A 15,195-nucleotide genomic window follows, 5' to 3' on the forward strand; every position below is an offset into this window, starting at 1 on the left:
AAATTATTTTATTGGTACATTGTAGGTATACAACACAATTACATTTCTCATTGGGAATTGTACCTTTACATAATGCATCTTGATTCTTATTTTTTCCCCATTCCTAGCCCTCCCTTCATGCCCTCCACCCTTCCCTATTTACAAAGACTTTATTTCCATTTTTTCCATTTCTCATCATTTTTCTTTTCCCATCTTTCCTTTCCTCTGCCCCTCCCACTACCCCTACCCCTTTGGACCTTTTCTTCCTATTTTGCATTATCGATTATTCATTCTAATAAATCAACATTCTCACGTACAGGTACCTACTCCCCATGGTGAACACACTCCTTATGTACTGCAAACGTTCTAATAACAATTTTTAAAATCTACAGAAAAGAGAAGTCTGTAGCTGTTCTATGTCAATAATGGCAGAAGGTGGTCACTGGTGTAAACAGGAGCAGTTCTAATACACAGAGAGGGAGAAAAGGGAAGATGGAGGTCCTCGAATTCCAGTGCTCCAGACCAACCATTTTGTCCGAGCTCCCGGCTTCTCCCCACCACCAGACACGCGTGTTCAGAGCCCCGTTCTGCAGATGCTCCCGGGGTCTGGGGATCTCAGGAGCACTGCTCCCCCTTGCAGGCCATCTCAGAGCGAGAGCTGGGATGCAGCCAGGGGCGGCAGCACAGCCAATGGCCTTGTAGATGTCTGGAGGGGAAGGCGGCACCCAAGGCCTCACCTCCGTACCCATCAGGCCCGCCCCGCTGCGCCCTGCTCGGGCTCTCCTGAGTGCCCGCAGCAGCGCTTTGCCCATGGTCTCCCTACCCCGTTCAGGTCTGCCTTTGAGCGCGGCTGTGCCCCACAGCCCCAAGCCTGCGTGGGTCAGAGGCAGGGGCGGGCGGCCCTGAGGGGAGGGACGGGCTTGTGAGCCTGCACAAAGTGGGGAAAAGCAGGCCTAGACAGGAGGATGCTTAGGCACTCCCGGGACTGCAAGGCTGGCCGGTGGGGCACCCTGCTTCTCGGGATTCGGAGGGCTGAACTTCCTGGCACACTGTTCCTTTTCAGATGGACACAGAGCTTCTTCTCAGGAAAAGACAGAACCAACAATAACTGTTTCCGCAGCTCTGGCCATGCAATCAAATCTCGCAGTGTCCTCCTCCTGGAGGTCTGGCTTCCTGGCATGAGAGGGAAAGGAAGAGGCAGCCAGAGGTCTGGGCCTCCAGTGGGGAGGCAGCACTGTCCTGCGTCCACCCAGGTGGCTGTGGGGAGGAAGCCCATGGCCCGGCGCCCCCTGTCTCCCACCCGGGGGCAGTCAAGCTGGGCGCCCTGATAAGGCGCCTGGGCCCACGGGTGGCAGGGACTGGATGAGCCAGAACCGACGCCTCCCTGCAGTGCCTGGGGCTGCGCAGCTTGGCTGTCCTGGGAGCTGCTGGTCCCCAGGGGCGAGCTCTGGCCCGCACTGCCCACAGAGCAGAGCTGAAACCTGCTCCTCCTGAGGGACATCGATAGTGGCCCAGACCACAGAGGAGGAGGCTGCTGGGCCCATGCAGACCTGGGTGGCTTAGGTCCTTCCTCCCGCAGGGCCTTCTCTGCCCCTTCTCCTCCTCCTCCTCCTGCCTGGGCAAGTTCAGCCTGGTCAGCCTGGGAAGCAGAGCACTTTGCATTTACCCTGATAATCAAGCCCACTTGGCTCCCCCTCCCCCCAGTACACAATGTCTGACAGCATGCGCTTTGGCTTGTTAAGACTATTCTGTGCTTGGAGGAGAAAAATCTAGAGAATGAAAATAAGAAAAATAAAAATATTTTAAACACCAGAATCCTACATGTGCCCTTTGGCTTACAAAAGTGCCAAAGGGAGTTTGCCCCTTGCACACATGTCCTTCCACATGTTAAAGATGTTTTCAAGGACCACTTTCTTTTTTTGCCGGGACTCAGTGAGGTATAATTGGGGCTTTGAAGATGCTGCAGTTAATGTGCGCAGTCCAGTGAGTATGCACGTATGCACACACTCTTGCTGATGTCCCCACATCCGGGTAATACACACACCCATCACTTCCAACTGCCTTCTTCTGCCTGTCTTTTTGCATTCACTTTTGGCAATAAATTTAAGAAGAGATGTGCACCCTTTACAAATGGTAAATGCATCATTCTTTATGAACTGCATACACCATGCAGCAAAAAGGCAACTTACAGGACAGGAGAAAATGTTTAGGAGCCATGCCTCAGACAAGGGGCTAATTTCCAAAATATGCAAAAACAAAACAAAACAAAACAAAAACATATAACCCAATATCTCAATACATAAATAAATCTCAGTTTTTGAAATGAGAAAGGACTTGAAAGGATGCTGCTACAGGAAGTCATTGAAACCTCAACAGTGCAGTAAAAGATGCTGGATGTCACTGTCACCAGGGAAATCCACACCGGAGGGCATTGCATGAATTGGGACATGCAAGACATGGAAGGACAGATCCGGATCCACATGGTGTCACTCGTGTATGGAACCCAGAAGTCAATGTCATACACTCAGGAGACAGTGGGGGTCCCAGCAGCTGGGGACAGGGCAGGGAGATGACAAGTGGGTACCATGCTCACTGAGGTCAGGGGGCTGAGTGTGGTGTCCTGCTGCACACAGAGTTTGCCTAGAATGGTGATTTTTTATGTTTCAAAATAGCCAGAAGACAGGATTCTGAATGTTGTTACCACACAGAAACGATAAGTGCTATCAGTGACAAGGATCAGTCCATTCTATCCATTGCAGTATCACACTGTACTCTACAAATATGTAGGGTTTATTGTGTCTGTTAAAGATTAATTCAATTTAATTGGACATAAATCATAACAACATGCTAGTAAGATTGAAGGTTGACAGGCTGAAACTGACAAGTTATTACAACTTATAGTGGTAGAGAAGCTGGTGGTTTCAATTCAACCATAAGTAGAAAAATTAATTCCTATGGAGTTTAGTAATCTTAATTTGGTGTTCTTCTCTGAAGTGACTATGGAAGTTCCTATCATTCGAATATTGTCAAAACCTGCTCTTTTCTCTTATGTTATTCTCAGTAATTAATGCAGTGCTGATAAATCAATGACCTTTCCAACCAGCTCCCTGTGACACTGAAGCCTGGCCTGTAGCTGGTGCTGGATGCTTGGCCAGCCCAGGGTTTAACACCCTGCACTGCCCCAAGCAAGAGACCTGGCCCACTCTGTGCACATGGACACTTCCAGCTGAAGACAGGGTCTGGGTAGGCCTGAGGTCACCCTTCCCTCTGTCCTGTTTCCCGGTCACTGGCACCAGCTGTGAGCCTGCCTGGGCCACCCTGGCACCTCAGGACCTGCCCTTCCCTGGAGCTCACAGGGTGCCCTCCTGTCAGCAGGGCTGCACCTTGGAAATAGTTTTGTACTCAATATACACTGCTTAGGAAGCGCTTGTAGTAAATATGTGAATTGAGTTAAATTGTATTTGGTTTTTAGTTTTTCACACATGTAAGCATCAATAGGATGTACTCCACTACTGTGAGACCAGGATGTGTTCACTTCTCATCGGCAAGCACTGTATTAACCACTTACTCTTTAATTATGTTTCTATGAAATTTTATTTTTCATAGAAGTAAAAATAGTGATTTGTATATTTTCTTTCTTAATATCTACTTGTATTACATAAAAATCAAATCATGTAAAAAATGACAAATTTACTAAGTGGACATGACATTGTAAGAAAGGCCTGGGGGTGCCTTCACCTCTGATTGGATCAAGCTCAGTCATTAATTTGGCTCAGTTTCCAGAGTAGGCAATTTTGACACAGAATTAAAGTGCTGTAAATACCCAGCCTCATTAGTACCACCCACTTCACATGCAGTAATGTCTCCATGTTCTTTTTTCTTTTTTTTCCAGTACTGGGGATCGAACTCAGGACCTTGCACTTCCAAGGCAGGCACCGTGCCACTGAGCTGAATCCCTGGCCTTTCCATCCATGTTCTTTTCAAAAGAAGTACGCAAAACTTATTTTGCAAGTGTGCAAAACTCCTTTTTTTAAAAAAAATTTAATGTTGTATTTGATTGAGATGTCATAGTGAAATTTGACCTTATAGAAACTGAGATAAAATGGTCACCAGCAGCTGAGGAGGATGGATGAGATGGGGAAAGAGCATGAGGCAGGGGAACAGCACTGCCCTTAGACACAGGAGGGAGTCCCAGGGTCTGGACTGTCAGATTGGACAACATGATGGACAACAATGTGATGGCTATGTCGAGAAGCAAGGTGTGAGTGTAGGGAACAGGGAAAGGGGACATTACTAGAACCTCTGCAGTAAGTCCTAGTCTCCTGCAAGACATGGCAGCACAAGGTGAATTACAAGAAAGCTAGAAAAATGAGACTGAGAAGAAGCTGAGCTTTGGGTCTTATCAGTGCTGCTCTGGTCGGCAAAGATGAAAGCTGCCAGCTTACTACACCTTTTATTTAGTACATCAGGAGAAACAAATATAACAAATGACTTGCAGAGAGTTCAGTACATCCCTGTAAACAAGATGTAACAATCCAAGAACAATGATGAACTGAGTAGATGTTTGTTCCTCCCAGGATGTCTTCAGCTGGTCTAATCTTGTCCTGGAGAATCACAGCATCACTGGATCATTGAGGTCTCAGTTGTGACCGGAGGCCAAAATGGAATTCTGTCTCAGAATTTCATAGCTGGACTGTAGGCAGAAGAATTAGGCTAACCAAATGATTTTACCTTAAAATGATGCAGCACTGCTCCCGACATATCTCCCTTTCTTTTTGTTTTATGTGAAGGTAGTTTTAGGTAAAGCAAGCACACCCAACAATGGCTTGTCCCTATATATTGTGAGGATCTATAGTGTGTTTGACTGGTTTACCTGTCTATAATAAGCATAATTTCTCTTAATTGGGGCTGTAAAATGATTAAAAATCTAATTTTTTAAACATTGTTGGCTAAAAATCTTAAAACTTTGTTGAACTCAAATAATTATTGTCTTTAGTTATACTTTTATACTGGGTGTTTAAGATGAAGTTATGGTGAGACCTATATTAAATGAAATCAACCTCTTGCTATCTAACAAGGTCAGTTGAGTCTCAGGCACTGTCTTGGAACCATTCACTCCTCTGTTAGTGTCAGCCGTCAGGATATGTCATGGCCTTACTTGACCATGTTGCCTTCTGTGAAAGCATGGGAGACTTTTTCCTCCAGGTGACATTCCTTTGGCACACTTTTTGTTGTATCTTTACTGTTTTGGTGTTAAGCAACCTCCCTGCTCAGGAGGTTGGGTGACTCACCAAAAATGCAGGATCTTGGAGAAGGTTCCCTCATGACCTGGATCTTTTTTGCTATTGTTGTTGACCTTGGAGGGCCATGGCCCAAATATTGGCTGCCTTCTTAGCCCAGATACCTCTTCAGTTTTGTTCTCTAAACTGTGGTTGTTGAACACCCAGAAGGGAAGATCAATAATATTAGCATTGTAAGAGGAGTAGTGAACTCAACTATTATAATTTTACCTGGATATTAAGCATTTTGTTATAAAAATATAGTTAAACTGTTATTATTGCCAATTATGGCTGTTCTTGTGGTTGGATCCCTAAATAGCTATCTTTTTATAGGATGTAATCTAAGGAAAATAAATCAGCCTATAAGTGTGCTTATTATCATAGGTGTCTGGAGCTTAAGAGAAAGGCAAATATCTGAATCAAAATGTTATTACCATAAACAATATTTTGAAAGATCCATACAATTAGAGGGCATGAATACATTTTGTACACCAGAAAAGGAGCAGTAGTAAATATCACAATTAAATAAAACTTTATGTTCTTCAATGTAGTTTGGTACCAAAAGCATCTTTCTAATAACACTCTTATTTATGCCACAGAAATTAATCTTTGAAGATGACCAATGTAGACATATCACAATAACATTGTTAGAACTTAACCAATATGAACATTTTATAATAACATATTTAGAACTTAAATTTCAATGATAACCAATGTAATCAATTTATAATAACATAGTGAGATAATATTTATTGCGTTGTGTCTCCCATAAGATTATGAAGGGTCCCTTTAGTGAATTAAGACCATAATAATTATTTTCTGGACAGCCGCGTCTTTATTCACCAAAGGGAGTACCCACAGTCTCTATGTGCTTTGATAAATAAATCTTTATGGCACTTTGATCAGTTAGCAACCTGGGGAAGAAGGGCATGCCTTTAATTTAATAACATTTATCTGTAAGCCAATTCAATAATACATGAATATCTTTTAAGGAAAAAATTTTTTTTTCAAAAGGTCAAAAGAAAAAGAGGGGGAAAAAATTTGAGCTCAACTGTGCAAACTGACAAACAGGCAACAGACAAACATAAAAGACAATTTATAATACTAGAGTGCACTCAAATATATTTGGCCAAATCGAATTGTAATATCCCTTTTATGATTTTTACTTTTATAATTGTTTATAAGACTGGTCAAAAACTTTTGTAGTCAATTAACAGAGGTCTCTTGAGAATAGAATCAGGAGGAATGCAAGTGCTTTTATACCTATGAATGTAAAAAGAACATTTTCAAGTTGTTCCCCCCTTTTAAAAAAATCTATATTGATTCTTCCTCTGGGGACATCATGGCAATCCTGGACCACGCTGTGGATTTATTAGTTGTTGCTGGTGATGTGGGTCTCTCAGGTGCAGCTGGCTCATTGCTCTCAGCTGGGGTGCTATCACCCATTCTCCAAGACGTTGGTGGTTCCACCAGTGTGACCCATGTTCTCACATTCCTGGAGGGAAGCCACAAGATTTCATCATTATCTGTTAGGACACAGGCAAAACCTCTCTCCCAAGTTATTAAGGCACTTACCTATTTGGACATCTTTCCAAAGGACTTGTGGTTTCTGAGTCTTAGCCATGGCATCTGTATGTCAGTGGAGCATAGCAGGTGGTTGTGTGAAGCCTGCTGCAGGATTCAAAAAATTAAGTACAAAAACAGGTAGATCTAAATGGGCTTGTGGAGGCAGCTGATTTCCTTGTGATTAAGCAATTGATGTTTGAGGGTGGCATGGGCCCTTTCTACTATGGCTTGTCCTTGTGGATTATACGGGATACCAGAACTATGCTTAACATGCCAAATAAGAAAGAATTTTTGGATAAATTTATTAACATATGATGGACCATTGTCAGTTTTAATATTTTTGGGCACTCCCGTGGCAGCAAAGGCAGACAAGCAGTGTTGTTGAACATGGTGACCTTTCTCACCAGAGTGACATGTGGCATGTATCATGTGTGAAAATGTATCTATAGAGACATGTACAAATCGAGACTTTCTGAAAGAGGGGACATGTATCACATCCATCTGCCAAATCATATTGGCAGCTAGGCCTCAAGGGTTAGTTCCCTCAGGGGGAATGGGCCGTGGAATCTGCTGGCAACTAGGACAGGCCATAATTTGTCATGCCTAAGCTTGAGATAGCTGAAAATTATGTTGTAGTGCCTTGGAGTTCTGATGGAAATAACTATGTGATTCCTTAGCCTGGTCAAAAGGAGAAAGGTTTTCTATAAGCTTATCTGCTTGTGCATTGCCACAGAAAGTGGTCCAGGAAGATTTGTATGTGATTGAATATATCCAATATAAAAGGGAGCAGTTCTTTGACATATAGCCTTTTGTAATCTTAAAAACAAGTTCAATTGTGACGGACCAGCCATCACCAGTCGAAAGGTTCCTGAATGGGGGAAAGGAGGACTGAGAAAATAAGACAAAGAGACAGAGTTGGGAGGGCTCCCAAGACCGAGCTTAAGGAGAAAGACACAGAGATAGAGTCGGGAGGGCTCCCAAGACTGAGCAAGCAAGTTTATTTTCACCTCTCTTTTATACACTCAGTGAGTTAGGTCATTAACCATGACCTTTATCCAAAACACCTGCTTCGTTGTTTACCAGTTCTTTGGGAATTCCCCACCCTCATGTGCTTCCTTGTTTCTCGGGCTTACAGAACGTTCAGTTCATCATGTTCCAGGGCAATCTAATTCGGCAAGTATGTGGTTCCTCATAACATTGTCTCCTTGCTCTATATTATGGAGGATAAGATTAAACATGGATCCTCTATGGCTAACACTGCTCTCCACATTCAATGATTTAGGTTCTAAGGTAGAGTGGACCATAGCTCCTTCCAGTCTTTGAGTCAAACTGCATAAAAGGAATCACTGAAAATATTAAGAGATTGGGAGGGAAAGATTTCAATCACAAATAAAATGGCTAGCAACTCTGGCCTCTGAGCAGAGAGACCAGGTGTAGGCAACACATAACTAAAGGAAGAGCTCCAAATTGCTGCTTGGGCCTTAGAGGAGCCATTGGTGAAATAGTTTGAGGCACCTTGCAATGGCCAAAATTGAGTAATCTTGGGGAGAATAAACTCTTGTAGTGAAAAAAGCTGAAACAGTGAATCACTAGTTTAATGATCATCTCTCTGTCCAATGAAATCTGCAAAGGCTACTTGCCAATATAAAGCAGTTTGTAGCAGCAACTGCATTTGATCCTTACCAATTGTGATAATGATGAAATGAGGGTCAGCACCAAAAAATTTTCGGGTATGACTAAGTCCCAAGGAAACTATTTTTGCAACTTGCTCTAGATATAATTGTAGAGATTTCACTGTTTAGATAAAAACAACCATTCCGTGGGAAAGACCTGTTTCTCATACCATTGCCCGATTAAACCTGTAGGTGAGTGGGGGTGTTAAGCACAAAGAAATGAACCAGATAATTAGAATTTATACAAAAAACCTGATGGTTATGTATGCTTTGTTCTATTAATCATAACTCCTTTTGTGCCTCTCGAGTTAATGTTCAAGGGGAAATAAGATCAGAATCTCCCTGTAATATTTCACACAAATTCTGCAATTGAAAAGTTGCTATCCCTGTTTTAGGCCTAATCCAATTAATATCACCTAATAATTTTTGAAAATCATTTAACATTTTTAATTTGTCTGTCCTAAATTGTATCTTGTGCGGCCTAACCGATTTCTCTGCTCACAAGGTACCTAGGTAAATATAAGGCACAGATAGTTGAACCTTTTTGGGTGCTATGCATAATCCAAAATGCACTAAATCCTTCTTTGCAACAGCAAAGGCCTGTAAAAGTAGTTGTTGTGTATTCGCAGAGATTAATATTTCATCCATATAATGCATTAAATATGCAGTAGGAAATAATTTGCAAGTAGCTTGAAAAGCCTATGCTACAAAAAGCAAACACAATGTGGGGCTGTTACCCATTCCTTGAGGCAATACAGTCCACTGAAAGCACTTCATCGGTTCTTTAAAATTCATGCTAGGTACCAAAAAGGCAAACTGAGGTCGGTCACTTGGCCACAAAGGAATGTTAAAGAAGCAGTCTTTTAAACCTATAATTATAAGTGGCCACTTCTGGGGGATTGCCACTGGATTTGGTAAGCCAGGTTGCAATGGCCCCCTTGGGATGAGGCTTGCATTGACTGCACATAAGTCCTGAAGCAAACGTCATTTGCCTGACCTTTTAGGAATAACAAAGATAGGCGTGTTCCAAGGGCTCACAGATGGTTCTAAGTGCCCCTTGTTAAGTTGTTCTAATATGAGTTGTTGTAGAATGGTTAGTTTCTCCTGTGGTAGAGGCCAGTGATTAACCCAAATGGGATCATTAGATTTCCATTGTAATGGCAAGGCTGCCTTGGGTGGAGAAACTTCTTCAATAGCCCCAACAAAAATTTTTGATCATATCCAATTCCAAAGTGATTATTTTTTTTTGTTTCTGTTCTATAGGCTATGTTGTTCTCTGAAGTTGCTTGCCTAATCCTTTTTCCAGTTCACATTCCATTTTAGACATCATCTGTTGGCCCAGTGAAGTTTCAGGGGGCAAAGTAGTCACTATGACTCTCCATTCTTTCAATAAATATCTGCCCCATAAATTTACAGGTATGGGAGCTATGTAAGGACAAATATGTCCCAGTTGACCATCAGGCCCTTCATAAGGCAGAGGAATGGAGCTTTGCAAAATTTGTTGGGGGGCACCAAGGCCTACCAGAAATGTTTTAGTTGGCTTTTTCCCCCAAGATGATGGCCAAAAACATGTGCCAATCATGGACACATCTGTGCCTGTGTCTACCAATCCTGTAAAGAATTTGCCATTCAATTTAATTTTGCACATGGACCAGTTTTTGGAAATCTCTTGGATGAAATAAACCTCTTCTTGAGGAATTTCTGGCTGAGGATCCTCTCAGGAATTTTTAAAGCTAACATTACTTATTTTTGGTTTAGGGAAAAGCAACAATTGTGCAATATAATCTCCTTGTTCTATTACCCAGAGTCCTGTGGAGCTAACAGGAACACACAATTCAGAGATACAATTAGAATCAACAATAGCAGGAATAACAGTAATGCCTTTCAAAGGTAGAGAGAATTTTCCAAGTATCAAACCAATGGTTCTGGGGGGTGGGGTTCCATGAATTCTTGTGGAGACAGATACCGGAGTCTCACCTCCCAGCAGGTGAACTCTGAGCAGCAGGAAGATCTATTCCTGAGCTCCCCAGTGTTCCCCTGGTGAGGGAAATGTTCCTCCAGACACCAATGCTGTCTGATTTTGTACTTGTGCACAGGTCTGAACTGGGTACCACTGACCCAGGGGGACTGGAGGCCCCTGGCCCTGATCCCCTATTGTTTCCTGAGCCTGAGGAAGGGCTCAGTTTCCATTTTCCAGCAGCAGTGCACCATCCCTATCATATTTGGGGTGGCAATCTTCAGCCCAGTGAATGCCTTTTTTGGCATCGAGGGCCAAGGCCAGGCAGTAACTTATTTTCTCTGGATCCCTGACTCAGTGGCTCTGGGTCAGCTTGTAAAGCCACTTTCATTTTGCAGCTTTTTCTGAGATGCCCCGTTTTCCCACAGTTAAAACATTTTAAATCACTGTGTGTACCGTGTAAATGTTGGGAGATGGCTTGGGCCATTAGAGCCGAATTGTATAAAGGAGACCCAATATTCGGGCATGCCTTAATATATGCTCCAAGATCTTTAGAGGAGGGAACAGGATTTATTGCCTGTTTGCAATCCATATTAGCATTTTCATAGGCTAGCTGTAAGATCAGGATGTCTGCTGCCTGGGAATTAGAAATCTGTCTCCTAATAGTTTGTTGTAATCTTGCTACAAATTCTGTGTAAGTTTCTAATGGCCCTTGCATGATTTGAGTAAAAGATTTCATCAGACCACACCATCAACAGGCACAGAAGCCAAAGCCCTCCACAGGAGGTCCTCTAGCTGGTGAAAGAGTAACACTGAGCAACAGGCCTGCCTGCTTAAATCCAAAAAGTCACCTGTGCCTGATAACATGTCAATAGTAACTTCTCCCAACTGAGCATCTCCCTGAGCATTCTTATGAGCCTGTTCCCTGGTTAAAGAATGCAGTTCCACCTCAAAGTGGAGATATTGAGCACGTTATAGGGACATTTTCACAAGGTGAAAAACATCATGAGGAACCAGAGAATAAGTCTGAAGTACATTGTCCAACAAACCCACTGTATAGGGGCTTTGGACGCCATTAGTTAGCATGCTCTGCCTGAGGTCCTTTAGGATGTTAAAATCAAACAAGGCATGAATATACATGTCCACCCCTGAGTTTCAGGATCAGGCAAAACTGAGATAGGAAAGCCCAAAGGGTCTCCCACTGCCCTGTTCGATGTCACAGCCTTTTGCAGGGTATGGTGATAGGGAGTGGCCCCAGAAGTGGGCTTCACAAGAGGGGCAGCTAGACCTTTGTGAGATGGCTGAGGACCTAGAGAATTAGGGTCCTCCTCAGCACGCTGCGGTGGTGGAGCAGAAGCCACAGTGAGATGAAAGTTAATGGGAGAAGAAGCCGAACAAGGGGAAGCCTACACAGAAGGGTTGGTGAAGTGAAGGGTAGCCAAGGTTTTTTGAACTGACTGAGACAATTTGAGAGCAAAGTGGACTAAGGCCCAAGTGGGGAGTGTTCAGGGGGAGAGACGATCACCCCTTTGCCAGACCTCATGGAGAATGGTACCTACACATTCCCCATGTTAGTTGTCCCTTCCTGGGGAAAAAATGGGAAGTACATTTGTATGTCTTTTAACAAATCTATCACAGCATCCTTAGGTACTGGGTACATAGCTTGCTTTAACAGCAAATTAAGTAATTTGGCAAAGTTATGATGCTCCAATGACAGAGACTGACCCATATTTGTAACTCAGCAAAGATAGAAAATTACACCCAGCTGGACACACTTACCACCAGTGTCCCACATCCGAGTTCGGAAATCATCCTGGGAGATCCCTGTGCTGTCTTTTCTCCAAGTTTGTCTCACAGGCGAGTTCACCCCTGGATCTGATTCACATCCAAGTTGGGTGCCAATGTAGGGAACAGGGAAAGAGGACATTACTAGAACCTCTGCAGTAAGTCCTAGTCTCCAGCGAGACATGGCAGCACAAGGAAAATTACAGGAAATCTAGAAAAATGAGACAGAGAAGAAGCTGAGCTTTGGGTTTGATCAGTGGTGCTCTGGGTGGCAAAGACAAAAGCCGCCAGCTTACCATACCTTTTATTCAGTACATCAGGAGAAACAAATGTAACAAATGACTTGCAGAGAGTTCAGTACATCACTGTAAACAGGATGTAACAATCCAAGAAAAATGAGGAACTGAGTAGATGTTTGTTCCTCCCAGGATGTCTTCAGCTGGTGTAATCTTGTCCTTGAGAATCACAGCATCACCGGATCATTGAGGTCTCAGTTGTGACCGGAGGCCAAAATGGAATTCTGTTTCAAAATTTCATAGCTGGGCTGTAGGCAGAAGAATTAGGCCAATCAAATGATTTTACCCTAAAATTATGTAGCATTGCTCCCGACAGATGAGGAGGTGGAATCTTTCACCACAGACAGGTGGAGAATATGATGGGCTTGCTCTTGACTTTGACCATGTCCTTGAACTGTTTGAACATGCCTGTTTTCCTTCCTGCTTTATCCACTGGCAAGTACAATCTCCCTTGGGGAAGCCCACGCCCTGTGCCTCTCATGGTGCCCTTGGGGAAGCATTAAACACAGTGATGGTGTCCAGGGCAAAGGACAGTAAATCACAGACAGGGAGCTCAGCCAGTGGGGCACTCAGCACCTCCTCACCCTGGGGCAGGAGACTCAACCCCTGAGCTGAGTCCCACAGACACAATTCACTATTCACAGAGTCGCTCCTGGCAGCCCATCCAGCATAGTGATTGGTCTGATGCAGAGGTGTCTCATGATTTCCATCAAAGATCCTCATGAGCGGTGTACCCACCCTGGAGGGATCCCTTGATGAGTTCCTGGCTGAATGAGCCATTGGGGGGGGCTGTTGCAGTGGTCACTGGGGCTGACACTGGCACCTCCCTTCTCCCTTCGCTTCTGCCAACTGTGATGGGAACAGGCTTTTCCCACCAGGCCATTTCTGCCTAGAAGCCAACTAACCATGGATTGACCCCACTGAAACCATGAGCCACAAAAAAGCCTCTTCCTTTAGGTTGCAGGCAGCAGGTATTTTGTCCCACTGTTGGGAAAGTGGCTGAGACAGGGTGCTTCTAAGTGTGTCTGTGGTGTTGACCATGAGATGATGATCTGTATGGATGAACTCAAAGGAAAGTTTCTCAGGGAAAGAAGTAGCACTGGATATGAGACACAGAACCCCACTTCCTTGAGTACAGATCAGCTTGCTTTCTTTAAACCTCAGTCAAGGAGAACTTAGTCTTTTCAGCAAAGCCATCAAATAATGGGTATATATCTATGCCACATATTGAATATTTTACTCCCCCTTCCTCTCCCCTCTTCTTCCTCCCCAGATCCCTTCCTATCTCTACTGAGTCTACCTCCTTGTTTCCTGCTACCTCTCTTTTATTTGACTCTTAAAATTGTTTACATTTTAAATTTCTCATATTAGAGAGACCGTATGATATTTAACCTCCTGTGTAGAATGTATTTCATTAGCTTTATGGTCTTAAAGTCCATCATTTTTCCCACAAATATCTCTATCCTCTTTATGAGTGAGTAGTCCTCCATTATGTATAGCATGTATATGATATCCCAATGGCTATTTTTAAATGTAAAATTTAATTCTCAAATTCATTTGAACCTGACTAGCCAAAATAATTTTAAAAATGAACTACAACAACAAAGTTTAATGGCTTACACTTCCAAATTTCAAAGCATACTCTAAAGTTAGTAATATAAAACTAGATAAATGTAAGAGAATTGGGGCACATATGTAAATCTATATGTCTATATAGATTGAGTTTTGACAAAGTATCAGTTGGAAAAGTCACCACTGGAAGTATATCTTCTAGAGAATAAAGACTGATTCCCTTTATTAACCCACATACAAAACAATTCATATAGGTTAGAGACCTAAATTTATACAAAACTCATACATAAAACATAGTAGCAGATATTCATTATTTGGATTAGTCAATGGGTTCTTAAACATGGCAGTAAAAAGAAAGCAACAAAAGAAATGAAATCAATGAGCTGAACTTCATTGAAATTGAAACTTTGTGGTATGAGGACTTTAACACTTTCGGGAAGACCCCTAGCAGGGGAATAGCTGGGTGAAATGGAAGACCTCTGCAAAGGAAGGGAAAAGAGGGGTTTGGGGGGAGGGAGGGGAAAATAGAATTAAGATGCATTATGTACAAGGACAAACTCCCCATGATGAATGATGAATGTGATCAGTATGTACTCCAAATAATGGTGTTAATAAAAAATTGAAACTTTTTGTCTACCAAGAGTAAAAAGACAATATTTAGAAAGTGTGAAAGAAAATCTCTCTAAATCACATATCTCATGAGAGTCTAGTGTTCAGAATATATAAATAATTCTTACATCTCAACAACAAAGAGATAAAAAATTAAAAATGGGCAAAGGACTAAGTACACATTTCTTTGAAGATCAGCACGTGACCAACACACAGCCTTAGTAGTCCTTAGGAAATGATAATCAAAACTACCCAAGAACTCACTTCACACCTGCTTCAATGGCCATGAGAGAAAATTAAAACAGGAATTCCCAAGTGCTGGTGGCGATGTGGAGAAGGGGATCACACATGGCCTGTGGAGGGTAAATGGTGCCACTGCAGAGGAAAATGTGGAAGGCACCCGGTAACAGGCCTCAGGACAGCACAGCCCAGCTTCTCTGCCCAGGGTGTGCACTAAACCACTAAAGAGAAGCACTCAA

The 15,195-nt window shown here is 43.0% G+C and overlaps 1 long non-coding RNA gene across 1 annotated transcript; it reads right to left on the minus strand.

The window, feature by feature from the left end:
* Positions 1–6,143: 6,143 nt before the first annotated feature.
* LOC147822072 (uncharacterized) lies at positions 6,144–7,918 on the minus strand. The gene is made up of 2 exons (XR_015446078.1): positions 6,834–7,918; positions 6,144–6,753 (listed from the first exon to the last, which is right to left on the minus strand). It is a non-coding gene; the product is annotated as an uncharacterized LOC147822072 (long non-coding RNA).
* Between the last annotated feature and the right edge of the window lie 7,277 nt (positions 7,919–15,195).

Source organism: Heterocephalus glaber, unplaced genomic scaffold, assembly GCF_053883595.1.
Source record: "Heterocephalus glaber isolate CG9 unplaced genomic scaffold, H.glaber_assembly_v1.0 deba00001673, whole genome shotgun sequence".
In the NCBI taxonomy this organism is placed as follows: Eukaryota; Metazoa; Chordata; class Mammalia; order Rodentia; family Bathyergidae; genus Heterocephalus; species Heterocephalus glaber.